The sequence below is a fragment of the Mus musculus genome, chromosome 5 (assembly GCF_000001635.26).
Source record: "Mus musculus strain C57BL/6J chromosome 5, GRCm38.p6 C57BL/6J".
NCBI lineage: Eukaryota > Metazoa > Chordata > Mammalia > Rodentia > Muridae > Mus > Mus musculus.
Window position 1 is genome coordinate 50,283,462 of NC_000071.6, and position 12,025 is coordinate 50,295,486.

The 12,025-nt window shown below is 40.2% G+C and overlaps 1 non-coding gene across 1 annotated transcript; it reads right to left on the reverse strand.

Moving 5' to 3' along the window:
- Nucleotides 1-6,918: 6,918 nt before the first annotated feature.
- On the reverse strand, nucleotides 6,919-7,025 carry Gm22618. Its single transcript, XR_003956035.1, has one exon. It is a non-coding gene; the product is annotated as a U6 spliceosomal RNA (small nuclear RNA).
- Nucleotides 7,026-12,025: the final 5,000 nt, after the last annotated feature.

A 12,025-nucleotide genomic window follows, 5' to 3' on the forward strand; every position in this document is an offset into this window, starting at 1 on the left:
CCATTGTATGGCTCAAGAATGGCTCCTGTCCCTATATCACCAAGAGCCTTCCTGATGGTATGAGATTCATATGAGTAAGCTATATGGACCTGCTTGTGCTTGGACATTTGCAGTGTTTGTCTTAAACAAGGCTAGGTGATTGATCTTTCCCTTGTGAAATGCATCCACAACACAGAAGTATATATGAAGGTCTAGACTTTAAGGTTGTGCCCCCAGTAGGGACAATGCAAGATAAGCAGGCCTATTACTGAATTCAGGAACTATTAGCCAAAATGTGGGCTGTTGGTTAAATGTAGAATTATTGCACATCTTTGAGTACTTTAACTTTGGCTTTGAACAAGAAATGATGTTTTGTACAGGTCAAAGGTGAGTCCATAAATTTTTGTCTTCCTCACCCAACATCTCTACCTTCTTTTGTCTTTTTATCATGCTACCTCAAGCTCTGACAATTGACTCAGAATGAGCTCCGTGTCTTGTTTCTTCCCTTGCACTGTTCGCCAGTTGTAATTGACTCTCTCTGTGCCTTTGCAGCTATTAGCTTTCTGCCTTGATCTTCATCCTCCCAGCCCTCAGCTGTTCATTTATTTTCAACAAGGATATTTTGACACACACATTGACACATCTGCCTGTTTTCTCCCTTTCTGCCCTCTAGTCTTCCCTATAAATTCCTTTAAATACCACCACATCGACTTTTCTAAAACTTTGTGTAACTTATAGCAGGCTGGGTCATCTGTGAAAACAGAATAAGATTGAAAAAACATATCTCATTCTTTCAAGGCTCAATAAGGAGCTGTCTTCTTTGTATGTCATTCTAGGTTCTGTTTGGCTTACTCTGAACTCACCTCTGAAGCCATCTAAATTTCTATCTATCTATCTATCTATCTATCTATCTATCTATCTATCATCTATCTACTTTACCTATCTGTCTGTCATCTATTATCCTGTATTATCTCAGAACCCTTTGAGAAGCTCATAGTGTATTTCTTACACTCTTTACTGTTAGTGTTGTGAGCACTTTGCATTTAGTTCCACTCAGAGTATATAGAGTATGATTTATGCTTAAAGAACTGTTCTGTGTACTGGCAGCATGCGTGGAAAGCTATCCTTGAATTGCTTACAGTGTGAGGGCACATAATTATGTCTGCAGAATCCTGTAATCTAATCTATTGCCTACCAGAGTAAACCACTGATGTCCGTGATGATCTCTTTTTATTGAGCGTGTGGTATCTGCCAGTCACTATGCCAAACACAGAATTTGATTTTGGGGTTTCATGTTCTCATTAGGTCCATCAGTGAGAGGCCTCTCTATCATGGGCTACAGGCATAAATCTGGGTGAAAAATTCCAAGATGATAAAGTTTATGACCGAGTTTAACTTAGATTTGACATCAGAATCCTAGTGCTCAGTATTAAGTGCACCAAAAGGCATGCCAAGCCACTTGAAGCCTGATATAATTTTGTCTATCAATGAAGTAGAAGTTCCATGTTTCCAAGACCCTTTCCATTAAAGTTTCCATGGAGTTTTCAGTGAGCTTCCACTTGCATGGTAAAGAACAGAATAATAACAATAATCCTCAGAACTGTGGCCACAACCAGGCTTGTAAGACAGCTCCAACATTCCCTCTCTAAAGCGCAGGGATCACAGGGGCTCTTGTTAAGCACTTCCTATAACGAAACTGCCACTGTGGATGGAACAGAATGTGTGGGGAGCCGCCCTTGCATTCGCCGTTGCAAGATGGCGCTGACATCCTGTGTTCTAGGTGGTAAACAAATAATTTGCGCATGTGCCAAGGGTAGTTCTCCACTCCATGTGCTCTGCCTTCCCGGTGACGACAACTCAGCCAATGGGCTGCAGCCAATCAGGGAGCGACACGTCCTAGGCGGAGGATGATTCTCCTTAAAAGGGACAGGGTTTTGCCATTCTCTCTCTTGCTCCTGAAGATGTAAGCAATAAAGCTTTTGCCTCAGAAGATTCCGGTTTGTTGCGTTCTTCCTGGCCAGTCACGCAAACGCGTGTAAAAAGAATGCATGTGAAAATTTCTCTCATTATCTTGGTTTACCATATCTGTTGAAGATATATATATGTATTTTGTTGCAGATAAAACTGAACCAGACTTACTGGGGGTGTGAATATCAAATGATGCATGCTTGGCTTTTCCTTTCCTTTTTTTTTTCCCATTTTTTATTAGGTATTTAGCTCATTTACATTTCCAATGCTATACCAAAAATCCCCCCTACCCACCCACCCCCACTCCCCTACCCACCCACTCCCCCTTTTTGGCCCTGGTGTTCCCCTGTACTGGGGCATATAAAGTTTACTTGTCCAATGGTCCTCTCTTTCCAGTGATGGCTGACTAGGCCATCTTTTGATACATATGCAGCTAGAGTCAAGAGCTCAGGGGTACTGGTTAGTTCATAATGTTATTCCACCGATAGGGTTGCAGATCCCTTTAGCTCCTTGGGTTCTTTCTCTAGCTCCTCCATTGGGAGCCCTGTGATCCATCCATTAGCTGACTGTGAGCATCCACTTCTGTGTTTGCTAGGCCCCGGCATAGTCTCACAAGAGACAGCTACATCTGGGTCCTTTCAATAAAATCTTGCTAGTGTATGCAATGGTGTCAGCATTTGGATGCTGATTATGGGGTGGATCCCCGGATATGGCAGTCTCTACATGGTCCATCCTTTCATCTCAGCTCCAAACTTTGTCTCTGTAACTCCTTCCATGGGTGTTTTGTTCCCAATTCTAAGGAGGGGCATAGTGTCCACACTTCAGTCTTCATTCTTCTTGAGTTTCATGTGTTTAGCAAATTGTATCTTATATCTTGGGTATCCTAGGTTTTGGGCTAATATCCACTTATCAGTGAGTACATATTGTGTGAGTTCCTTTGTGAATGTGTTACCTCACTCAGGATGATGCCCTCCAGGTCCATCCATTTGGCTAGTAATTTCATAAATTCAATCTTTTTAATAGCTGAGTAATACTCCATTCTGTAAATGTACCCCATTTTCTGTATCCATTCTTCTGTTGAGGGGCATCTGGGTTCTTTCCAGCTTCTGGCTATTATAAATAAGGCTGCTATGAACATAGTGGAGCATGTGTCCTTCTTACCAGTTGGGGCATCTTCTGGATATATGCCCAGGAGAGGTATTGCTGGATCCTCTGGTAGTACTATGTCCAATTTTCTGAGGAACCACCAGACTGATTTCCAGAGTGGTTGTACAAGCCTGCAATCCGACCAACAATGGAGGAGTGTTCTTCTTTCTCCACATCCACGCCAGCATCTGCTGTCACCTGAATTTTTGATCTTAGCCATTCTGACTGGTGTGAAGTGGGATCTCAGGGTTGTTTTAATTTGCATTTCCCTGATGATTAAGGATGTTGAACATTTTTTCAGGTGCTTCTCTGCCATTCAGTATTCCTCAGGTGAGAATTCTTTGTTCAGTTCTGAGCCCCATTTTTTAATGGGGTTATTTGATTTTCTGAAGTTCACCTTCTTGAGTTCTTTATATATGTTGGATATTAGTCCTCTATCTGATTTAGGATAGGTAAAGATCCTTTCCCAATCTGTTGGTAGTCTTTTTGTCTTATTGACGGTGTCTTTTGCCTTGCAGAAACTTTGGAGTTTCATTAGGTCCCATTTGTCAATTCTCGATCTTACAGTACAAGCCATTGCTGTTCTGTTCAGAAATTTTTCCCCTGTGCCCATATCTTCAAGGCTTTTCCCCACTTCCTCCTCTATAAGTTTCAGTGTCTCTGGTTTTATGTGAAGTTCCTTGATCCACTTAGATTTGACCTTAGTACAAGGAGATAAGTATGGATCAATTCGCATTCTTCTACACCATAACAACCAGTTGTGCCAGCACCAATTGTTGAAAATGCTGTCTTTCTTCCACTGGATGGTTTTAGCTCCCTTGTCGAAGATCAAGTGACCATAGGTGTGTGGGTTCATTTCTGGGTCTTCAATTCTATTCCATTGGTCTACTTGTCTGTCTCTATACCAGTATCATGCAGTTTTTATCACAATTGCTCTGTAGTAAAGCTTTAGGTCAGGCATGGTAATTCCACCAGAGGTTTTTTTATACTTGAGAAGACTTTTTGCTATCCTAGGTTTTTTGTTATTCCAGATGAATTAGCAAATTGCTCCTTCTAATTCGTTGAAGAATTGAGTTGGAATTTTGATGGGGATTGCATTGAATCTGTAGATTGCTTTTGGCAAGATAGCCATTTTTACAATGTTGATCCTGCCAATCCATGAGCATGGGAGATCTTTCCATCTTCTGAGATCATCTTTAATTTCTTTCTTCAGAGATTTGAAGTTTTTATCATACAGATCTTTCACTTCCTTAGTTAGAATCACACCAAGATATTTTATATTATTTGTGACTATTGAGAAGGATGTTGTTTCCCTAATTTCTTTCTCAGCCTGTTTATTCTTTGTATAGAGAAAGGCCATTGACTTGTTTGAGTTAATTTTATATCCAGCTGCTTCACCGAAGCTGTTTATCAGGTTTAGGAGTTCTCTGGTGGAATTTTTAGGGTCACTTATATATACTATCATATCATCTGCAAAAAGTGATATTTTGAATTCCTCTTTTCCAATTTGTATTCCCTTGATCTCCTTTTGTTGTCGAATTGCTCTGGCTAATACTTCAAGTACTATGTTGAAAAGGTAGGGAGAAAGTGGGCAGCCTTGTCTAGTCCCTGATTTTAGTGGGATTCCTTCCAGCTTCTCTCCATTTACTTTGATGTTGGCTACTGGTTTGCTGTAGATTGCTTTTATCATGTTTAGGTATGGGCTTGAATTCCTGATCTTTCCAAAACTTTTATCATGAATGGGTGTTGGATCTTGTCAAATGCTTTTTCTGCATCTAACGAGATGATCATGTGGTTTTTGTCTTTGAGTTTGTTTATATAATGGATTACATTGATGGATTTTCATATATTAAACCATCCCTGCATCTCTGGAATAAAACCTACTTGGTCAGGATGGATGATTGCTTTAATATGTTCTTGGATTCAGTTAGCGAGAATTTTATTGAGGATTTTTGCATCGATATTCATAAGAGAAATTGGTCTGAAGTTCTCTATCTTTGTTGGGTCTTTCTGTGGTTTAGGTATTAGAGTAATAGTGGCTTCATAAAATGAGTTGGGTAGAGTACATTCTACTTCTATTTTGTGAAATAGTTTGTGCGGAACTGGAATTAGATCTTCTTTGAAGGTCTGATAGAACTCTGCACTAAACCCGTCTGGTCCTGGGCTTTTTTTGGCTGGGAGACTATTAATAACTGCTTCTATTTCTTTAGGTGATATGGGACTGTTTAGATGGTCAACTTGATCCTGATTCAACTTTGGTACCTGGTATCTGTCCAGAAATTTGTCCATTTCGTCCAGGTTTTCCAGTTTTGTTGAGTATAGCCTTTTGTAGAAGGATCTGATGGTGTTTTGGATTTCTTCAGGATCTGTTGTTATGTCTCCCTTTTCATTTCTGATTTTGTTAATTAGGATTTTGTCCCTGTGCCCTTTAGTGAGTCTAGCTAAGGGTTTATCTATCTTGTTGATTTTCTCAAAGAACCAACTCCTCGTTTGGTTAATTCTTTGAATAGTTCTTCTTGTTTCCACTTGGTTGATTTCACCCCTGAGTTTGATTATTTCCTGCCGTCTACTCCTCTTGGGTGAATTTGCTTCCTTTTTTTCTAGAGCTTTTAGATGTGTTGTCAAGATGCTAGTATGTGCTCTCTTCCGTTTCTTCTTGGAGGCACTCAGAGCTATGAGTTTCCCTCTTAGAAATGCTTTCATTGTGTCCCATAGGTTTGGGTACGTTGTGGCTTCATTTTCATTAAACTCTAAAAAGTCTTTAATTTCTTTCTTTATTCCTTCCTTGACCAAGGTATCATTGAGAAGAGTGTTGTTCAGTTTCCATGTGAATGTTGGCTTTCCATCATTTATGTTGTTATTGAAGATCAGTCTTAGGCCATGGTGGTCTGATAGGATACATGGGACAATTTCAACATTTTTGTATCTGTTGAGGCCTGTTTTGTTACCAATTATATGGTCAATTTTGGAGAAGGTCCCGTGAGGTGCTGCGAAGAAGGTATATCCTTTTGTTTTAGGATAAAATGTTCTGTAGATATCTGTCAGGTCCATTTGTTTCATAACTTCTGTTAGTTTCACTGTGTCCCTGTTTAGTTTCTGTTTCCACGATCTGTCCATTGATGAAAGTGGTGTGTTGAAGTCTCCCACTATTATTGTGTGAGGTGCAACGTGTGCTTTGAGCTTTACTAAAGTGTCTTTAATGAATGTAGCTGCCCTTGCATTTGGAGCGTAGATATTCAGAATTGTGAGTTCCTCTTGGAGGATTTTACCTTTGATGAGTATGAAGTGTCCCTCCTTGTCTTTTTTGATAACTTTGGGTTGGAAGTCGATTTTATCCTATATTAGAATGGCTACTCCAGCTTGTTTCTTCAGACCATTTGCTTGGAAAATTGTTTTCCAGCCTTTCACTCTGAGGTAGTGTCTGTCTTTTTCCCTGAGATGGGTTTCCTGTAAGCAGCAGAATGTTGGGTCCTGTTTGTGTAGCTATTCTGTTAGTCTATGTCTTTTTATTGGGGAGTTGAGACCATTGATATTAAGAGATATTAAGGAAAAGTAATTGTTGCTTCCTGTTATTTTTGTTGTTAAAGTTGGCATTCTGTTCTTGTGGCTGTCTTCTTTTAGTTTTGTTGAGGGATTATCTTCTTGTTTTTTCTAGGGCGTGGTTCCCGTCCTTGTATTGGTTTTTTTCTATTATTATCCTTTGAAGGGCTGGATTCGTGGAGAGATAATGGGTGAATTTAGTTTTGTCATGGAATACTTTGGTTTCTCCATCTATGGTAATTGAGAGTTTGGCTGGGTATAGTAGTCTGGGCTGGAATTTGTGTTAAAAATATGGAACGCTTCACGAATTTGCGTGTCATCCTTGCGCAGGGGCCATGCTAATCTTCTCTGTATCGTTCCAATTTTAGTGTATGTGCTGCCGAAGCGAGCAGGGCTTTTTCTTTCTAAAACACCCAAAATCCGGAAGACATTCTCTCTCAAGACTTATTTATTTACTTATTCTGGTTGTTCTACAAAGGCATTGTGTGTGTGTGTGTGTGTGTGTGTGTGTGTGTGTGTGCATGTATGTACATGCTTGTAGAGGCCAGAAGAGAGCCTTTTGATGTCTTTCCTCAGGCTCATTCCCTCTTAGTTTTGAAATAGGTTCCCCTTTTGGCACAGAACTTGCCAAGTAGTCCTGGCTGGTTGGGCTAGCCAGTGAGCTCATGGGTCTTTCTTTCTATGTTCCTGCTACCACAGTACAAGGTTATTACAACACACCCAACTTTTAAAAATATGGTTTCTGGGGACGGAATTCAGGTCCTTGGACTTGCAAGACAAGCCTTGTACAGATTGAACCATCTCCCCAGATTCCCCTGCCCTTTACCAAAGTTTTAATTAAAGACCTATGGAGCTATACCAGTATATCAGATGTTGAGGTTCAGATTAACATGTACAGAAGTTTGTGTACACAGTGTGAGTTCCTAAGCCAAGAGAATAGAGTCAGAGACAGGGGAACAGGAAGCAGAGGTACAAAGGTTGCGAAAGTCAGGTGATCTGGGTGTGGTGAGGAAAGACTCATGCCAAGCACACATGGTGATCACCTGGCCACTACACAAAGATTTTTGTGTATGTGTGTTTGGCCTCAGCCATAGCTGATTAATAGTGCAAACTTTCTCCTGAACCAAAGGGCACGGGAGGTCCTTATAAGAGGCAGGACTTCTACAAGCAGTTTCTCATTCTTGTGCAGTGAACTGTTAAAGAGGTTGAAATGGTTTAAACTCAGAAAGGCTGGTGTGTATTCCTCCCCCCAATTTAAATATTTTCTCAAAGAACATGTAAAAACAATCAACTTCTCTTACTGTATTTGTCCAGAAACACTCTGTGTCTTTGTTTCTTTGTTTGTCTCTGTCTCTGTCTGTTTCTCTTATTGTCTCTGTCCCTCTCTGTATTTCTGTCTCTATTGTCTCTTCTGTCTGTCTCTGTGTCTGTGCCTTGTGTCTGTGTCTCTCTGTCTCTGTCTCTGTCTCTGTCTCTCTCTGTCCCTGTCTCTCTCTCTCTCTCTGTGTGTGTGTGCATGCTTGACTACCCATTCCAAAGTTTGATTATGGGACATTTGGAGCCTTGTAAAATTCTATGTTCTCAAGCTGGCAGAATATTTTACAATTTAAGATTGTGGCATAGCGTTTCTTTTTCAAATGTCAAGTTTTCAAGGTTTAACAAGAAAAGAATGAGTTGGCAACTGGAATCACATAGCTCTGTATTTTTTAGCTGTCTAAGTGCATTTTCATATCTGCCACAAATGTAGGTTTTATGGTATTACTAGGAGACACAGTTCTTGGAAAGAAAGAAAAAATGTGAATATACATGCAGAAATTCATGTTCACTTTAAGACTTCAAGTATAAGGATACTTAGTAGAAATGACTTAAATAAGTTGACTAACTCAAATTTACCTTGTATTTCACATCAAGCCTAACTGTAGACTGAATAATGTCTCCTTACATGCCAAACATGCCCTTGTATTGAATTTTAGACATTGTGAAGACATTACCTTAACTGGCAAGAGAAACTTTACAGATGTCATTAAGTTAAGGATATAGAGATGAGGTTATCTTGTATGATCTGTGTGGGACCACTGTAGTCACATAGATCATTAAAGGAGGGAAGATGGATGATCAGAGTTGGGAACGTAAGAACTGAAGAAGACTGAGTGCGAGAGTTGAGGTAAAGACAAAGAAAGTGACTATAACAGAGGCATACAGGAGACCTCTACCATCCAGAAAAGACAAGAAAGTGGATTGTAATTGAGAGATTGCCAGAAGATGGAGACTCTTTGGCTATATTGACCTAACCCTCTTGAAAATTCTTTGGATTTCTGGCCTCCAGAGCAGTGGGACAATTTCTGTGTAATTTGTTACAGAAGCAGCAGCAGAGAACTAAAACAGTTCTTGGACCACTAAATAAACTGGCGGTGGGTAGACTAGAAGTGTGAATCAAAGAGCATTAGGACATAACTGACACAGGTTGGACATGTGATCAAAACAAACTCTCTTACAATTTCATAGTTGGCTAATTTGTCCTGCCTGCCTGCTTGTCAGCCTCCCTCTCTTCTCCCTTTCCTCTTTCTTTTTTTTTTCCTTCTTCCTTTCTTCCTGGCTTGCTTCTTTTTTTCCTTGGTTGCTTGGTTGCATACTTTCTTGTTTCCTTCCCTCCTTCCTTCCTCTCTTCCTCTCTTCCTTCGTTCCTTCATTCGTTCATTCGTTCCTTCCTTCCTTCCTTCCTTCCTCCCTCCCTCCCTCCCTCCCTCCCTTCCTTCCTTCTTCCCTTCCTCCCTTCCTCCCTCCCTTGCCTCCTTCCTTCCCTCTCCCTTCCCCCCCTTTCTGTCTTATTAGAAGCATGCTTTCTGAAAGTTCTAGTAATTTTCTCTTATCACAGAGTTTCTCTATTACTTTATTCTATGTCATTCTGTTCCACTCCCAGTCACTGGTGACGGGACAAAGGAAAAAGCCTATCTCCTCTATGGAACAAATTCTGTGGCCTTGTTAAAAAGCATGGCCTTTCCCAGTTGTTTTTCTCTCTCAAGGAAGTCTGGATTTGATCAACTGAGAGAACTGAGTGGGTTGGTAGATTGTGTACGGATCTGAGGTAGTGTTGACAGATATGATGACCTTTGAGAGACCATGGTAAATGGGGCACATAGAGGAAACATGTTCTGAAATGGAGGAACAGTGCTGATGTAGTAAGATGAGATAAGCCTGCATATGAGAGTCCTCTGAGACAAAGAATCTCAGCCTCCAAGAGCCTTGAATATCAGCTGTAGTTAATCCTTGTCACTAGGTGTCTGATATGTTCATAGTATTTCAAGTAGTGCCTGTTTTACCACACCAGCTCCACCACCCGCATGTCCTATGCTGCCTTTGCATGTGAGTTAGTCTTAGGAGGTTTATCTTTACCTTTATCTCAAATCTACTCCAAGTTTTCAAAGACCAACTAAACAGAAATGGACTTAATTAAAACAGAAATGTGGGGCCTGGAGAGATGGCTCGGTGGTTAGGCGTACTGGTTGCTTTTCCAGAGGACATGGGTTCAATTCCCACCAGCCACATGGCAGCTCACAACTGTCTGTAACTCCAGTTCCAGGAAATCCGGCACACTCATAAATCATACAAGCAGGCAAAACACCAGTGCACATAAAACGAAAAGAAATAAACCATAAAAGAAGAAACAGAAATGTGGTACCAACTATGAGAGAAACGTGTAGAAGTTTTACGTCTTCAAAGAGTAGTATCTCAACAGACAGGTACCAAATGATTTTTCAGTCCCAAGATCCTCGGATTTATAACACACAGTCCCTTGAGAACATGGGGGGAGGGGTGTTAGTTGTCATTGAACCTTACAAGTCTTATTCATAAACAAAACTAAACAATATGATCTTATCCAATTCTAATAATAGCCGCAAGGTGGCACTGTTAGCACCTCTCTTTCACAAATGAGTGTAAGCATACAGAGGTCAAGGGATTCATCCAAGTTCCTTTCACTAAATTATGTTAATATGGTGCTTTGCCCTTAGGATATCATTCCTGCTGGGGATGCAGCTCAGTGGCAGAGGGATTTCCTATTGTTCACAAAACTTTAGATTTAATCTCTCCTTACACACACACACACACACACACACACACACACACACACACACACCACTCTACCATCTCACCAAAAAGTTTTAAATGTTTTATTAAATCATCAAGTAAACTGTATAAAGCTGAAATAAGAAAGGTATTTCATTCTGCAATATTATGTATAAATTATGCAGCAGAGCATGAATTCCTAAACACAGAAAATGTATTTAATGCCAACTCATGATTATCGTGTTGCTTAAATTAAAGTTGATTGGCTACCCTTAAAGGTTCCTCATAAAAGAATAATAAAAAAGATCTGATATTATGACCAGGTCTGAGTAGGCAGAAGTTGAGGTTAATGAAAAGTCACATTTTTTTTTTTTTTCTGGTTCAGGAACATTTGTAAACAGGAGAGATGATATGTTGTAGTGGGGGAAAACTCAGGCTCAGTGTGGGACTAAATATTGTTGATTTCATTTGACAACACCCAGGCTCTCTTGATGCCAATTTTCATGTGTGTAATAGGAATAGAATTGCTCCCTTCTTGGGCTTAATGCTAAAATTAAGCAAAAGTGAGCGCCATCTCTCTCACATACACACACACATGCACATGCACACAGGCACACACATATGAGATCAATCATGCAAGGCAAGCCAATGAAAAGATTTCACTAGGAGGAGCTTGAAGCTTACCAGTACCCAGGCTAGTGTAGTATAATATCAGCTTAGATATCCCATTTACATACTGGGAAATGTGCATTTATATTGGCCCAGAGATGGGGTTGGAACACTTTTTTTTTTTTTATGGAGAGAGGAAAGGGAAGCTTATGTTCAGTATATTCAGAAATGTTATCAATTTTTTCACTGTTACCAAAATCAACCACCACTGACTTAACTGCTTGAACCAACACAACTCTGCGTCCTCAGAGCTCTATCAACTGGAACGGAGGGATCTATAGGGCTGTGGATTTTTTCTAAAGTGTATAAGGTGGTCTCTGACTTGGTTCATATGTGTTGTTGACATGTGGTACTGAGGTCCTTGCTGGCATTCTTCTGAGGGCCACCTTTATTTGCATCTATTGGCTTGTGGCTATCTTCAGCTTTAAAACCAGTGGCAACAAACCAGTCTTTTCCAGTCTACCCCAGCCTTCACCTCTGATTTATTCTTACGTAGTCTGATTTTTCTCTTACCTGTACACTGTTACTTCTAAGGACTTATGTGTTCTGTTGAGTCCATTTGAAAAGCCTAAAAAGTCTAGAGAAACCTTCCTGTATCAAGGTCTTTACCTTAATTGCACCATCATAGTCTCCTTTTGCTCTGATTGATCTCATACTC